This window comes from Filicampus tigris, chromosome 11, assembly GCF_054856515.1.
Source record: "Filicampus tigris isolate MCC_2025a chromosome 11, RoL_Ftig_1.0, whole genome shotgun sequence".
In the NCBI taxonomy this organism is placed as follows: domain Eukaryota; kingdom Metazoa; phylum Chordata; class Actinopteri; order Syngnathiformes; family Syngnathidae; genus Filicampus; species Filicampus tigris.
Window position 1 is genome coordinate 2,140,500 of NC_141227.1, and position 15,970 is coordinate 2,156,469.

General features: G+C 44.9%; 1 pseudogene; it reads right to left on the reverse strand.

The window, feature by feature from the left end:
• Window positions 1-228: 228 nt before the first annotated feature.
• Window positions 229-6,990, reverse strand: LOC147139400 (uncharacterized; annotated as a pseudogene).
• Window positions 6,991-15,970: the final 8,980 nt, after the last annotated feature.

Below are 15,970 nucleotides of genomic sequence, written 5' to 3' on the forward strand. Positions count from 1 at the left end.
GTTGTTAGCTCGCAGGATGACTCCAACTAGCCATTAATTTGCTGCGTCAACCCCATGGCTGTGGAGAAAGGCTGAACCACTTGAAATAACGTTGCTGATCAAATTTATAGGCAATAAGAAGTGAATGCATGTGAGTGTATGTGTCTGTGTTTGAAAGCCACATTAAAGCTGATGCAGAAATTCATAGGAAGGCACTGCGAGTGAAAGTCAGTAATGGCTGTGCTTGTGTCACGACTTTCTGCCACAAAAAGCCAGGATGACGAAGACGGCAGCTGCATTTGAGATACGCAAGAATAAAGGAACACCCACAAAAAGAAACGGAGAGAAGACAGTCGCGTTGATGAGATGTTCATTTCGCTGCTGGCCAGTTGCTGCGTTGAGGATTTTTTGTTTTTGGACTTCAAAACAAAGATAATAAGTGATACGTGAAAGATGAACATTTGTATTACAGTATATTGAATTTGGGGGAAACTATTACTTTTGTAAACTTAAAGGAGATACTGTATTTAATTGTATGTTTTCATTTAACTTTATAAGACATGCTGCTGAGCTTGGGAGCTCCCTGTACATTTTGTCAGAATTTTAAAACTAAGTTGTCCATTTTCTAAGATATAAAAAAAATAACTTTAACATATTGCAAATCACAAAAGCTGTTTTATAAACACGTGCTTAAAGTAATATAAACAGTCAAAACCTGGAGTTTTTATTCCAAAATTATACTGCAATTTTTTCCTTTTTCTAATGCATATTAATATCGGCTTCTACTAATAATCGGTATCGTATCGGCCCTGGAAAACCCATATCGGTCTGTTTTCTTTTGACGGTCTTTTGCAGTCCGGGTGAATATAGCTGATGTCCTAAAATGAGCTGTCACCGAATGGGAACTTCCGAGGCCAAATCACGGAGTCGCTGTTGTGACCGACAACGCTCTCAACATGGATGTGGCGATACGTGAGGCTGGCTTTGAGCCATACATTAAGTGCTTATTGTGCAGGCAATTAACGCAACGCTAGTGCAGCTGGTCCAAAATTGGCCGCGTATCATGTTTGTTTAGACGTGTCAAGCGTATAGTTTCTTTTTTTTAACCGATGCTAAACAGCAGCAGCACTTTTGACGTCTAAATAAAGACAGCTCGAGCTGCCCGCACACAAACTAATTATGGACGTAATCACGCGCTAGAACAACTCTTTGGACATGATGGCTCGCGATCTAGAGCAGCGGGGTGCCGTATCTGCAGCTCTGAGGAGCCCAGAACTACGACGAGTTGCAGAAATCTTGATACAGACGCAGTGACATTCCACTTGTTGAAGATCGACTGAGAAACAAGTTGAACTCTACAATACAACACTATTTTATTTATATAGCACATTTCATAACAGCTAGAGCTGTAACAAAGCACTTTAAAAACAATACAATAAATAAAAAAACAATAAGAGGCCGTGATACATCTATTAATAAATATATAAATAAATATTAACAAATATATAAAATATAAATAAAAATAGAAATAAATAAAGCCAATGAATTAACATAAAACACTATATACAATTGAGTTACTGCCCCACGAGCACAGTGGGATTTTGTCAAAGTATTCAGTAAGAGGAAAAATCTCATTTTTAGCTGTTATTGCAGCAATATTTGAGAGCTTTGAGAGCATGTAACAAAAGTGACTCCTGATTGCATTTGCACTTTAGAGCTAGATGATTAATTTTCTTGCAGTCTGTTCGATAAAAAACATTTTGAAAACTGAAAAAATTACATTAGGTATTTTTTTATATTCGAAATTTAGCAAAAATCACATCTCGTTCTCACGGACTCAATCTCGTGAGACATCTCGTCTCGTGGGATTATAGTCTCGTCCCATCCCTAATAAAAACTGTGAGTGCCATTGTTTTGTGAATACAACTCTCGCTTCTATGACTACGAATCTTCACTATGAACGAATTGCCAGTTTAGGACGAATCCCTTTTTTGAGGACGAATCTTCACATCATGCAAATTAGGATGACGTCACGCAGAACACCGGCAGGTCCGAAGGGGAGCTAATCAATCCGCGATTCCTCTCCGCGCGCATGCGTAGAGAAGAAAACAAAGATGGCGAATGCAAGCGGATCGGACGGCGCTTCCAGTGGCTCAGGAGACGCATCTTCACCGCAGGTAAAGTCAGCAACGTGTATATCAAATTTATTAATATGTATTTCATAATGTCATTCTGTCTCAAATAATAGCTTTGGACTATTTTACGGCGATAGATTGCAATCTAATGATGCGTTTCACTGTTAGCATAGTACTTGACTACTGTAGCTCTGTTTTCAACGTGTCTATGTACCCACGATTTATCACGTCGACAAAAATGTATTGTATGGATACTGTTAATAGCTCTTGCTAATTTGGTTGCTCCGTTTTTATTGATTAAGTATTCTCACAGAACTAAAAAAACAAGTAGTGTTTAATGCAAAAGAAAAAATGCTGCGCATAATTTCTTGTATAGTGAAGACATATCACAAAGGGCTATTTTGTTATTCTGCGAACTAGAACTGTAATGTAGTGATGTAGTGTAATGAATTTTAGCAATATTACGGAGATGGAAAAATGTGGTTCTAGTAATATTCTTAATGTGCATTTGAAAAGACAGAGTTGGGTCGAATATAACACCAAGATTTTTGGTTGAATCACTTTGGGTAATAGTACATTTATCGAGCTTCAGAGTGGTGTTCATAAATAGGTGCCGATGACGAGCAGGGCCAATAATCAACATCTCGGTTTTATCAGAGTTAAAAAGCAAAAAATTGAGAGACATCCATTGTTTAATCTCGGCAAGGCACGCCTCTAAATTACAGCAATTAGCCGGGTTTGTTATCTCGAGCGGCATATATAATTGGTTATCGTCAGCATAACAGTAAAAACTAATGTTATATTTTTGTATAATATCACCAAGCGGAAGCATGCAGATGTTAAACAATAGGGGTCCTAGCACGGATCCCTGCGAGACTCCACATGTAACTTCACAAAACTCAGAAGTCGCATTACCATGAATTACACGGTGCATCCTTTCTGAGAGGTAAGAATTAAACCAAGAAAGTGCTGAGCCTGAGATACCAACATATCCTTCAAGGCGTTCTAATAGTATGTTATGTTATCGACGGTATCAAAAGCAGCACTAAGGTCAAGTAAGAGTAGTATTGATGAGGTGTCGGCGTCCATAGCTAAGAGAAGATCATTAGTTACTTTAGCAAGAGCCGTCTCAGTTAGGGGTGGGCAATACTGGGAATTTTGGTATCGATCCGATACCAAGTAAACTCAGAGTAGTATCGGCCGATACCGATAAGATACCGATACTTTTTGCTTGGAAATGTTATGACTAGTGTTGTCTCAATACCGACATTGGTATCGAGTGGTATCCTGATACCACATTAAAACACTGGTATCAGTATCTGCGAGTACTTACAAATAACGTGCCGATGCCATTTCCCGATGCTGTACTAGTAAAGAACGTTGAATGCAGCGCTTTGTATCTTGCTCCCTGCTGCTTTTTCATGTTTTGTGTGTGTGTGGGGGGGGCAGTGGGGTACAGAAGATAAAATGTCGGCGATATGTAACTACTTCAACATAGAAACTCCAGCTATAGCGAATGTTGCAAGAGGCGGAACCAAAGTGGCCGGGTTCAGTACGTTAAACCTGATGCAACATTTGAGAACGAAACATGTGAACGAGCACGAGAGTCTGCCGCGGCGGCGGCAGCGAGCATTAACAAGGGGAATTGACCGCAACAACAAACCCTGCTCAATTTACATTGAATGCAGCGCCTTGTATCTTGGTCATTCACGACACTGGTGTGTGGTGACTGTTCAGTATTAACCATCGCTATTGGCCCAGAGTGGACGCTCTTAACCAATGGCGGGGCTGCTTTTTCATGTTGAGAGAAAAAAAAAACTGTGAGGTACAGGAGAAATAATGTCGGCGGCGATATGGAACTACTGTACTTCAACATAGAAACTCCAGCGAGTACAACAGGTAAGTGCAAAATTAGCGGTGCGAAAGTTTTCAAGAGGTGGAACTAAAGTGGCCATGTTCAATACGTCAAACCTGATAAAACATTTGAGGACAAAACATGTGAACAAGCACCAAGAGCTAGCGGCGGCGGCGGCGGTAGTGGCGGCGGCGGCGGCGGCAGCAGCGGCAGCGAGCATGAACAAGGAAAATGGACCGCAACAACAAACCCTACTCAATTTTGGATTATGGAGTTGAACTTGTTGGATTTTTGTACTGCTTATTATTGGTTTTGAAAGTGGATTTGGGAGCGGAAGTTGTTGCGATGGGTCACTAATATTCAAAACAAACGTTTATAATAATGTCCTATAGCTTATGTAATTGCTCTCAAAGATCCATCCATCCATCCATTATCTACACCGCTTATCCTCACAAGGACGTGCTGGAGCCTATCCCAGCTGTCTTCGGGCAGTAGGCGGGGGACAGCCTGAATTGGTTGCCAGCGAATCGCAGAGCACACAGAGACAAACATCCGCACTCACAATCACACCTAGGGGCAATTCAGACAGTCCAATCAACTTACCATGCATGTTTTTGGAATGTGGGAGGAAACCGGAGTACCCGGAGAAAACCCACGCAGGCACGGGGAGAACATGCAAACTCCACACCGGGAGACCTGCATCAGGGGCCAGGATCGAACCCACGACCTCTGAACTGTGAGGCGGATGTGCTAACCAGTTGCCCACCGTGCCGCCCTCCCTCAAAGATACCTCGTGTATATTATTTCTTATTTTTTCCTGTTTCACAAAGGTTTTTAAGTCTGACCAAGCCATGATAGCAATGGTTTTACATCTAAGTGAGTATGCAGTTCTTTAGAATTACAAGTAAAAAATGCTCATATATATCTTTTTTTTATTCTTTTATTTATTTTTTTCAAAAGTCTGGTATCGATACAGTATCGGCATCTGACGATACCGCACAGCTGGGTATTGGAATTGGTATCGGGAGGAAAAAATGTCATCGGAACAACACTAGTTATGACCCCCCTTGAGTTTGTGTATTATGTTTATATATATATATATATATATATATATATATATATATATATATATATATATATATATATATATATATATATATATATAATTTTTTTTTTTTTAAATTTTTTTTTTATTATTATTATTATTTTTTTTAATTAAATAACTACAATGCAAACTTTAACAGTATCAAAAAATAAAATACTTCTACGACAACAACTGTTTCAGAACAAAAGTCAAGAGTGTCAAGCCAAAAACATGTCAACATGCCAACTAAAATACATCTCATTGCAAAATATTTTGAAAATAAAGTCAGTAGTTCAAATAGTGTAAACAATACAATGTAAAAACCTTTAACAGTAGAAAAAAAAAAATACTTCTACTACAACAGTTTGCGGTGGGTGGTCGGGTGGAGGGCGGAGCTTTGAGCAGAGTATGGATCCCAGGACAATAGTATCGATCCGATCCAAGTACTTGCTTAGTATCAATAATATCGATATTTGGATTGATCCGCCCACCCCTAGTCTCAGTAGAGTGATGGGCTTTAAATCCTGACTGAAGAATTTCAAATCGATTATTAGCGGCCATATAGTCACTAAGCTGTTGCGTTACAACTTTTTTGACAATTTTCGCAATAAACGGGAGATCTGAAACCGACCTATAATTACTGAGGTTCCCTGGATCAAGGTTTGGCAGGTTTAATCAGAGGTCGAGTGACAGCGGTTTTAAAAGCTGCTGGTACAGTGCCCGAGGTGAGTGATAAGTTAATGATGGGTTAAGACGGAGGGTTGTAAACAATTCTTTGATGAGTTTACCAGAAAGCGGGTCGAGCACGCAAGTTGTCTGTTTTGCCGCACCAACTAATTTTGTTAGGCTTTCAAGAGATACTATTTTAAAAAGAGATAGGGTTGTCAGACAGTTATCAGGCATAATACCCCTACTAGCATCAGTATTCGCAGAATTCAACAGGGTTTTAGGAGTGGTGTCCTTAACCTCGTCCCGAATGCGCTCAATCGTCTGCGTAAAGAATTGCATGAAGTCATGGGCTGAATGGGAGGAGCTATTGGAGGTCGGCAGCTGTTGCGTTAGCATTGCCACGGTATCAAATAAATATTTAGGATTGTTTTTATTTAGAACAATTAATCTGGAAAAGTAAATAGTTTTGGCTAAGGCGAGTGCTTTTTTTAGATATTTGTAAGCTATCACACTATGCCTGATAGAAGACCTCAAGTTTAGTCGCACACCATTTGCGCTCTAGCTTCATACATGATTGTTTAAGTGAGCGGGTTTCCTCAGTAAACGACGGAGTAGGCTGTTTAGGAGTTTTATGTCTTAATGGTGCGACAGAGTCAAGGGGATTTAACAGAGCAGCATTAAAATCATTTGTGAGATTGTCAATCGAACCAATATAGCTCGGAAACGAAGCAGTTGCCAAGGGCAGTAGCTCAGACAGCGCAGCGGTGGTTGAAGAACTAATATTTCGGCTGCTAAAGCTTTGATTGTGGTCAGGACGATGGTAATGAGCCCGCACTTCAAATTTTATAAAGTAATGGTAGGACATAACAGTAGTGTACGGTAACACCATTACATTTGAGCATGCTAAACCTTGGGTTAATACCAAATCTAAAGTGTCATGTGTCATGTGTCATCTTCCAAACTGCTTATCCTATACAGGGTCGCGGGGAGGTGCTGGAGCCTATCCCAGCTGTCAACGGGCAAAGGCAGACTACACCCCGAACTGGTCGCCAGCCAGTCGCAGGGCACACACAGACACCATCACTGAGCGGGAATCGATCCCACGCTGCCCACACACAACTCAGGCGTGTGTACCACTACACTATCAGTGACTCCAAATCTAAAGTAATACCGTTTTTATGCGTCGCTTCGTCAATTATCTGCGTGAAATCAAAGCTATCAATTATTGTCTGAAACGCCGCTGTAAGTGGTTCCGACGGGAGATTCATATGAATGTTAAAGTCACCCATAATCACTATATTATTTGCATGAATTACCAAATCCACCAAAAACTCAGAGAACTCATCTAAAAATCCAGCGTACGAGCCGGGGGGACAGTAAATAACTGCGAGAAAAAACGGCAATGAGGTTGTAGATTGCATAATGAGTACTTCAAATGTTTTAAAGGTGTCGCTAGAATGCGTGCTAAGTTTGAAATCAGATTCATAAATAAGGGCTACACCCCCACCTTTCTTATGAGGGCGCGCAACATGTGAACTAACGAAGTTTGGAGGGGAGGCCTCAAAAAATATCAGGTTTTAACCAGGTCTTGCAAAGCCCAATCATGTTAAGTTTATGGTCTCTTATGAGGTCATTAACTAACAGGGCTTTCGAAGAGAGTGGTCTAATATTAAACAAACCGAGTTTCAGTAAAACAGGTTTATCCGGATAATTGCCCGTAATAGGATTCCTAATCATAATATTAATAAGATTGTGTTCCCTGGGTCCAGTATTGATTGTACATCGTACAATTATAAGCGCGGCGGGAGGGTACGACTGTCGGAATATGGTATTTATTTATCGGCTCTCGAGTACTATCATTATCATCAGTAGAAACAATATCGCTATGTGATGCAGGAATATGTGGTGTGTACAGCTCTAATCTAAATAAAAAACTATGTGTGTTGTCAGAGTCTAGCATAGCGCTAGTTAACTCTAGCCTTACCGACTCCATACCCGTTTTTACCATAATCGCCTATAACCCGACCGCTCTGATGTGAACTGTCATGGAAGGCTCAAACAGTAATCCATATTTCTAGAAAGAGTGATGGCGCCTTCCCAGTTAGGGTGAAGGCCGTCCACCTTAAGCAGGTCGGGTCGGCCCCAGAAAGAAGGCCAATTATCTGCAAACTGCAGTCCCTGCTTACTACAAAAGTGTGTAATTGTGCCAGCTAACTGCCGTGCTCTGCTGTCGCTGTCCAGAGATGTTACATTTCCCGCCGGCAAGTAGCAGGATTGCAGCGCGCTGGTTGCCAGGTTCTCCCAAAATCAGCGCAAAGTATTCTGGTTGCCAAGTTCTCCCCAAATCAGCAATCTCTGCAAGGATTGGTGGATGAAGAAAAATAAAAGTTAAAAACAAAGAAGAGGAGATGTCATCAAAAGGTGATGAGGGGGCAGGTGCTGTCCAAGAACAGGCCCCAGCTTGGCTTGGCATCTTGTAACAGATGCAGCAGCAAAATCTGCAGATACTGCAGCAACTGCAGAGGATGGAGGAAGCATTCCAACATCAATCAAAGGGCTTAAAAGAGGCAGGCAGTAGCCAAAACGTGGGAGCAACTGCCGCTACTCCCGCTCGATCATCTACTCCCTACTCAGATGACCCTAACAATATGGTGACCATTGACAGGCAAGATGCATCGACCCTGACAAATGAGGGAAACCCAGACTTCACCCCAGAGGTAGATGTCATTCGCCAGCGCTCACTTACCTCAGCCCCTTCTGCTAGGCTGTGGAATATGGGACACACCAAAATAGATCCAGTCATCCGCCGACGTCATTTCAGGGGAGGTGGGACTGCGCTGCCGGACACAGCCACATTCCCTCCTAGTCAAAGCCCCTCCATTAATTGCCCCATCAACAACAGAGGGACATGCCTTGAACACTCAACCCCCAGCCAGATGACTCCAGTGGCCCACAGGTCCACAGCAGACCCTTGCCATGTTGCTCCAATGCAAAGCTCCTTTTCCCCTTTGATGGAACTGAGGACTGGAGCCCATTCTATATGCTCTTGAAAGAATGGCTCAGAGACACGGGTGGAACCACATGGAGCGGTTGGATAAGCTCCATGAACGACTTAGGTACCCCGCCATGAGCTTCATTTGTTCTCTCCCAGAGCTGCAAAGAGAAGACTATATGCTCCTCACAGAACAACTAAAACAACGCTATGGTCGATCCGACCCGCCCTCCACTGTTCACCGCTGTCTCGGCGAATTCCGTCAGCAGAAAGAATCCGCCGTTGAATTTGCTGCAAAGGTCCGCCAACTGGTCACTATGGCCTACCCCGGGGTCAATCTAGTGATGCAGGACCAGCTGGCAGCTGATGCATTTCTGAAGGGACTTGTAAACCAGCGGGTTGCCTATGAAGTTATGAACCAAGATCCCCCCACACTCACAGAGGCCCAAAAGCTCATGGTAATCCATGAATACAACTATAGGGCGACCCTGGGTCGTGAAATAGAAGGGAGAGGGAAGGTTCGGCGCATATCCTGGGCAGATGACCATCCTGAAGTCATGGAAGCCTCATCAGCGGTCCAACCATTGCAACAGGAAGTCCTGGCTATGCGAAGTGAAATGAAACGACTCAAGGATAAGGAAGCACGAATGGCAAATGAACTCAGACAACCCAGAGACCAGATGGGGCAGCTGCAGTTCACCAGTACATCCAGGGTCGGAATGCACCCTGCTGCCAATGCGCCTACTTCAATCCATGCCCCAAAAGTCGAACAGCAACGTGGGAGGTCTCCCACACGACTGCAGAGCGTTTCGAGTACAGCGGCCCGATCCCGTTCAACTAGCCCTTCCGCCCGTCAAAAAGCTACATGCTATAACTGTGGACAGCTGGGGCACTTCAACAGGGAATGTTCGCGGTCACCCAGCCCCAACAGGCTGGAAAACTAGACCTGGTCAGGTCCAATGGCCTGGGCCTGGCCAGCAATGCAAGCGGCCATGTTATTCTTTCTCAAGAAGATATCACCCCCATTACTCAGACAACTAACTAAATTGAAATGTTTTAGTTATGTAGACTAACACTGTGAAGGTTTGAATTAGTTTGGAGTAAGTAATTGTTTTAATTAATGGAAGCAGTTTTTCGGTTATGGTTTAGCCTAATCTAGCCTAATATCTAATATTGCATGCTTCCATGTGTTCTGTTATGTGACTTAATGTTTTGTTCTGAATAACTCAGCCTGAAGATGCTTAAGGGACTCCAGAAGGGGGGTAGTGTAACGGGGGCGTCACATCAGCCTATTCCTACCTGTTGTATGGCATCTATGGTGTGTGTGTGTGTGTGTGGGTGTGTGTGTGCGTGTGTGTGGGGGTGTGTGGGCGTGTGTGGGTGCGTGTGCGGGGGTGTGTGCGGGTGTGTGTGGGTGTGCGGGGGTGTGTGTGGGTGTGTGTGTGTGTGTGTGACGACTCAGTGAACGTGCTCCAATTGGTTCTCGGGCTTCGCGGGTTCTGTTGTGGTTTTGTTCGGCCCCTCCCGCGAGAAGTTAGTCAGTTGTCTTTCGGATCTCGCAGAGTATGGACGTCGAGTGATATACCCTGCGCCTATACCATGGATCAAAGAACGATCAAAGACTGAAGATCACAGACTGCCGTTACCGCAACGAGTGAGCTCCAAACGAGCCTACCTGTATGCCGTCCGTCCTGTGAAACGTTTGCCGTTCTGCCAGTAAACGTACCTGACTGCCGAAATCCTTGTCGTGGTATTATAGCCCTCCCACTCGCCTTCAACACCCCGCCGGTACAAATAAGCCCACGACACTATACTTGCGGACACAAGTTGTTTTGAAACAGTTACGTTCCAGGTCGGGGGGCGTCGCTTCAAAAAGACAGCGACAACAATGGATATCGTGCCTGCTACAACCATAAAGGGACCGAGATAATTAGACGATGCATTTAATTTTATTGCGAAAACGATCTGGAAGGAGGCTGCTAAGGGGGAACGTGGGTGAGTTGCTTCTTGACATGACAGCCACGCCGCTGCCAAACTAGTTTGCTTTGCAGCAGCAGCAACGAGCTGCGTGGTGCATGCTTCTCCGGTTGGTATACTGTATGTCATCGCAACATGTGACATAATGGACCGATCAGAGCAGCAACAATTCCTGATGTGTGCGTGGCATGTGTTGCAGACCTGTCACCAACAGCACAATGTGTCGGTCATGTGAATCAATGCGGCAGTTGTCTGTGTAAGAAAAGACGTGAGACAGCAACGTTCGTTCAAGTGTGTTTGTATTTCCTTATTGTCACATCACGTAACCCCCGCGCCTCCCACCTGCAACTGGGGCATACCATGACAAGAGGGGGGGGGCAATCCCTGTAACAGCAGGTGTCGCTTGCGCCGACGCGGGAGTAGAAAGCAACCTAAAAAGAAGCCTTTCACCCAGTAGGCTGAGATTAAATTTGGCCGCCTCGCGAGCACGTCACACGCATGAGGGCCGATTAGTGGGCCGGACAAAAATCCACTTCCGGCCATGCTTAGTCCAGGCATTTTTAAAAATTTGTCACCCTAAACACCCTAAATAAAAAAAACTTCCCCAAGCAGACTCAGAGTAAAAGTACGTAATGGAAAGTAAGGAAAGCGTATCTTAATAGAAGGCTTCATTGATTGCAAAGAACAATTTACTATAAGCATTGCATGTTGTGACTGGTTTTTCCTTGATGTATCAGTTGCTATGCAGTTGCTATGGTGCTTTTATGCTTTGTCCTTTATTATGTCATATAGGCCTGATGTCTTAGTTTATAAGATATTGGTTCCAAAATCCGGCTCCTCTCGTGACATTGCAATTATATTTTTTGCAATTAACATTTACAAAGTACAAAAACAAAGAACAAATTACTATAAGCATTGCATGTTGTGACTGGTTTTTCCTTGATCACATCACATTTTCACATCACATTTTATTTATATAGCACTTTTCATACATAAAAATGCAACTCAAAGTGCTTTAAAACATTCAAAGCAAAACATAGAATTATCTTCAATCAAAAGAAAAGATAAATTATTTAAAAGTTGTTGAAAGCCAAACTAAAAAGGTGTGTCTTGAGCTTCCTCTTAAAAATATCAACAGTCTCTGCAGACCTGACGTCCTCTGGCAGGCTATTCCAAAGGTGAGGACCAAAACGGCTGAATGCAGCCTCGCCATGCATTTTGGTCCTCACCCTTGGAATAAATAAAAGGCCGGCGCCAGAGGACCTCAGGATCCGCGAGGGCTGGTATGATAAAAGCAAATCAGATAAATAAGATGGCCCAAGACCATTAACACATTTATAAACTAATAAAAGTACTTTAAAATCGATCCTGAAACACACAGGGAGCCAATGCAGCAGTTTCAAAACTGGCGTAATGTGCTCCCGCCCTCTGGTTCTCGTCAGCACCCGAGCGGCTGAATTCTGCATTAGTTGCAGTGATGAAATGCTCTTTTTCGGGAGGCCAGAGAGCAGGGCATTACAGTAATCTAAACGACAGGAAATAAAGGCATGCATCAGCACTTCCGTGTTAGCCTGAGAGAGAAACGGGCGGACTCTGGCGATATTCTTAAGGTGATAAAAACCAATCTTGATGTATCAGTTGCTATGCAGTTGCTATGGTGCTTTTATGCGTTGTCCTTTATTATGTCATATAGGCCTGATGTCTTAGTTTATAAGATATTGGTTCCAAAATCCGGCTCCTCACGTGACATTGCAATTATATTTTTTGCAATTAACATTTACAAAGTACAAAAACATGAAATGTTGTGACCTATACAGGAAAGGTGCATCTCTCAAGGTAGACTCTGCTTTAAAAGCATTAAAAAAACAATAGAAACAGAAAATAATCCTTTTTTATTTCATTTTAAAGTGATAGGTTCAAAGATTGCTGAAAAAATTAACAAAACCTATTCAAAAACCTATTCGCACAGTGCTGCAAGCAAGGCGGATTTGAACATGCCTCTGTCACTTTTTCAGGAGGCTCGATTCATCCTGGTAGCTCTGGTATCGGACCACCTTCACTTGAGGTGCTATGTGGCGAGGAAGCCCGGCAAAACATCTCCATCCCTCTCTGTTATTTCTAGAGACATTCAGTGGTCTTGTTTTTTCCTCCATGCTCTTCTGACTTTGCTTTGCTCTCTGCTGGATAATTCATTGGTAGACTTCAGCTTTCCTTCTTCCCTCCATCTCTTATTTCTTTCTCTTTCCTTCATTAAACATTCTTTGGATTTCACTGGGTCATTCTTAACTCTTGCCTGTACTCTGTCTCTCTGCTAGGCTTGTTGGCATTTTGGTGTTTCTCCCTTTAAATTAAGATAAAATATGAAATAGAATATTGTTAAAATCCTTAAGATCTACGTATGACATATGTATCTATGTATTATATTATGTAAAACTTACTTTATTCAAAAATAAACATCATATTGTCACTACTGAAAGCATTATGTCACAACCAAAAATTTTCTGTAAGTTTCGGTAGTGACTGTTTTGGTAGTGACGTTTTATGATAGTTGTTAACAATGCTCAACAATGCTAAGCACAATGTGGCTACCACACACAGTTTTGAACATGTGTGCAGAGATAGAAAACACAACATTTAGCATTCAAAGTGCTCATTTTATTGCAGTAATGAGGTGTTTTTCGACTTCCGGCGCCGCGCGAGTGGCAGCCCGCTACAGTAGCTCCGGCTCATCGGTGAGCCTTTTCGTGTGTTTTTGTTCTTTAATATTACTCTACCTCATACTTTTTTGGTATAATTGATAGTCGTAACTTGCGTAGCAATGGACACCCAAACTGCGGTATTCTTGCTGCTGCTGATGGCTATTTTTTGCGCGATCGTGTCCGGCGACTTGGCTCGGAGCCGAGCCCCCATTGTTTACAGCCGGAATCAGCTGTTAGCACTCCGTGCTAACCATGCGCCGGCTCCCGGGGCGAGACCCGATATCCCCCGTGAGCTGAGGAGGAAGAGACGGGGATCTCGTGCGGGGGTTAAACGCAGGGAAAGGAGGAGACGATACCATCCCGTCCTCCCGTCTGTTATCATGGGGAATGTTAGATCGCTCCCCAACAAGATGGACGAGCTAGCGGCGCTTACCCGGCACGAGAGGGACTTCCGGGAGGCTAGCCTGATGCTATTCACGGAGTCGTGGCTAACAACGCTAACGCCGAACGCGGTCGTAGAATTGGACGGCTTCCAAATCATACGCGCGGACAGGACGCTGGAGAGTGGAAAGAGGAAAGGAGGAGGGCTGGCTGTGTTTGTGAACGATAGATGGTGTAATCCTGGGCACATCACGATTAAGGAGCAGCTTTGCAGCAGGGATATTGAGCTGCTAGCTGTTGGCATGAGGCCATTCTACATCCCGCGAGAGTTTAGTCACGTGATCGCGGTGACTGTCTACGTCCCACCAGCTGCCAGCAGCGACACAGCCTGTGATGTCTTGACTGCAGCAGTGAGCAGGCTACAAACACAGCACCCAAATGCCCTGGTACTCATCTCTGGTGACTTCAATCATGCCTCCCCTTCCTCCTCTCTGCCTTCATTCACACAGTATGTCACCTGCCACACCAGAGACAATAAAACACTGGACCTTTTCTATGCCAACACCAAGGAGGCATACACATCACTGCCCCTCCCCCCGCTGGGCAAAGCTGATCACAACCTGGTGGCTCTCCAGTCTGTGTACAAACCTCTGGTCCGCAGGCAGCCAGCTGTGACCCGCACGGTTCAGAGATGGTCTGGAGAGGCCGAGGAGGCCTTAAAGGACTGCTTCAGCACAACTGTGTGGGAAGTTTTCAGCGATGCTCACGGGGAAGACATTAGTAGTCTAACGGACACTGTTACAGACTATATAAATTTCTGCATGGAGAACACCATACCCACCAGGACAGTAAGGTGTTTCTCCAACAACAAACCCTGGATCACACCAGACATAAAAGCTCTCCTGAAGGAGAAGAGGAGGGCTTTTGCGTCAGGCAACATAGAGGAGCGGAGGACTGTGCAGCGCCAGCTGAGGAGGAGGATCAGAGAGGGGAAAAGGTCCTACAGGAAGAGGATGGAGGAGCAGCTGCTGCAGAATAACGCCAGGGGAGTCTGGAGGGGCCTGAAGACCATCTCAGGCCACGGACAACCCAAGACCCGGACTGGGGGGGACCTGCAGTGGGCAAATGAGCTAAATCTCTTTTTCAATAGGTTCGATCAGATGCCTGCCTCCACTCCGTCTCTCCTGCTGCAGTCTCCACCTACTCCTCCTGCTGGGCGTGTCACCCCCTCCCCTCTTTTCTCCACAGTCTCCAGCTCCCAGCTACACCAGATAGCCACCACTCCTTCCTGTCCAGCCTTGGCCTTCACAACATCTCAGGTGAGGAACCAGCTGAAGAAGATGAAGGCGAGGAAGGCAGCGGGTCCAGATGGCATCAGCCCCCAGCTCCTCAAATCCTGCGCAGACCAGCTGTGTGGAATTGTCCAGCACATGTTCAACCTGAGCCTGAAGCTGGGCAGGGTCCCCCAGCTATGGAAAACATCCTGCCTGGTCCCGGTGCCAAAGACCCCCCACCCGAAGGAGCTCAACAGCTTCAGACCGGTGGCGCTGACGTCTCACCTGATGAAGACCCTGGAGAGACTGGTCCTTGTCCACCTGCGCCCCCTGGTGAGCTCCTCAATGGACCCACTCCAGTTCGCATACCAGCCTGGCATCAGTGTGGATGATGCCATCATCTACCTCCTCCACACTTCACTCTCCCACCTGGAGAAGGCGGGGAGCACTGTGAGGATCATGTTCTTTGATTTCTCCAGTGCTTTCAACACCATCCAGCCCACCCTACTGGGAGACAAGCTGGAGCGGGCGGGGGTGGCGCACCACCTCACCACATGGATCCAGGACTACCTCACAAACCGGCCACAGTATGTGAGGACACAGGACTGTGTGTCTGACGTGCTCCTCTGCAGCACGGGGGCCCCACAGGGAACTGTCTTGGCTCCCTTCCTGTTCACCCTCTACACCTCGGACTTCAACTACAACACCCCTACCTGTCACCTGCAGAAGTTCTCTGACGACTCTGCGATTGTCGGCCTCATCACAGGCGGAGATGATCGGGAGTACAGAGAACTTACTCAGGGTTTTGTGGACTGGTGCCAGCAGAACCGCCTCCTGATCAATGCGGGGAAATCCAAAGAAATGGTGGTGGATTTCGGTAGGCGCCAGCACTCTTCACCTGCACCAGTGAACATCCGGGGAACAG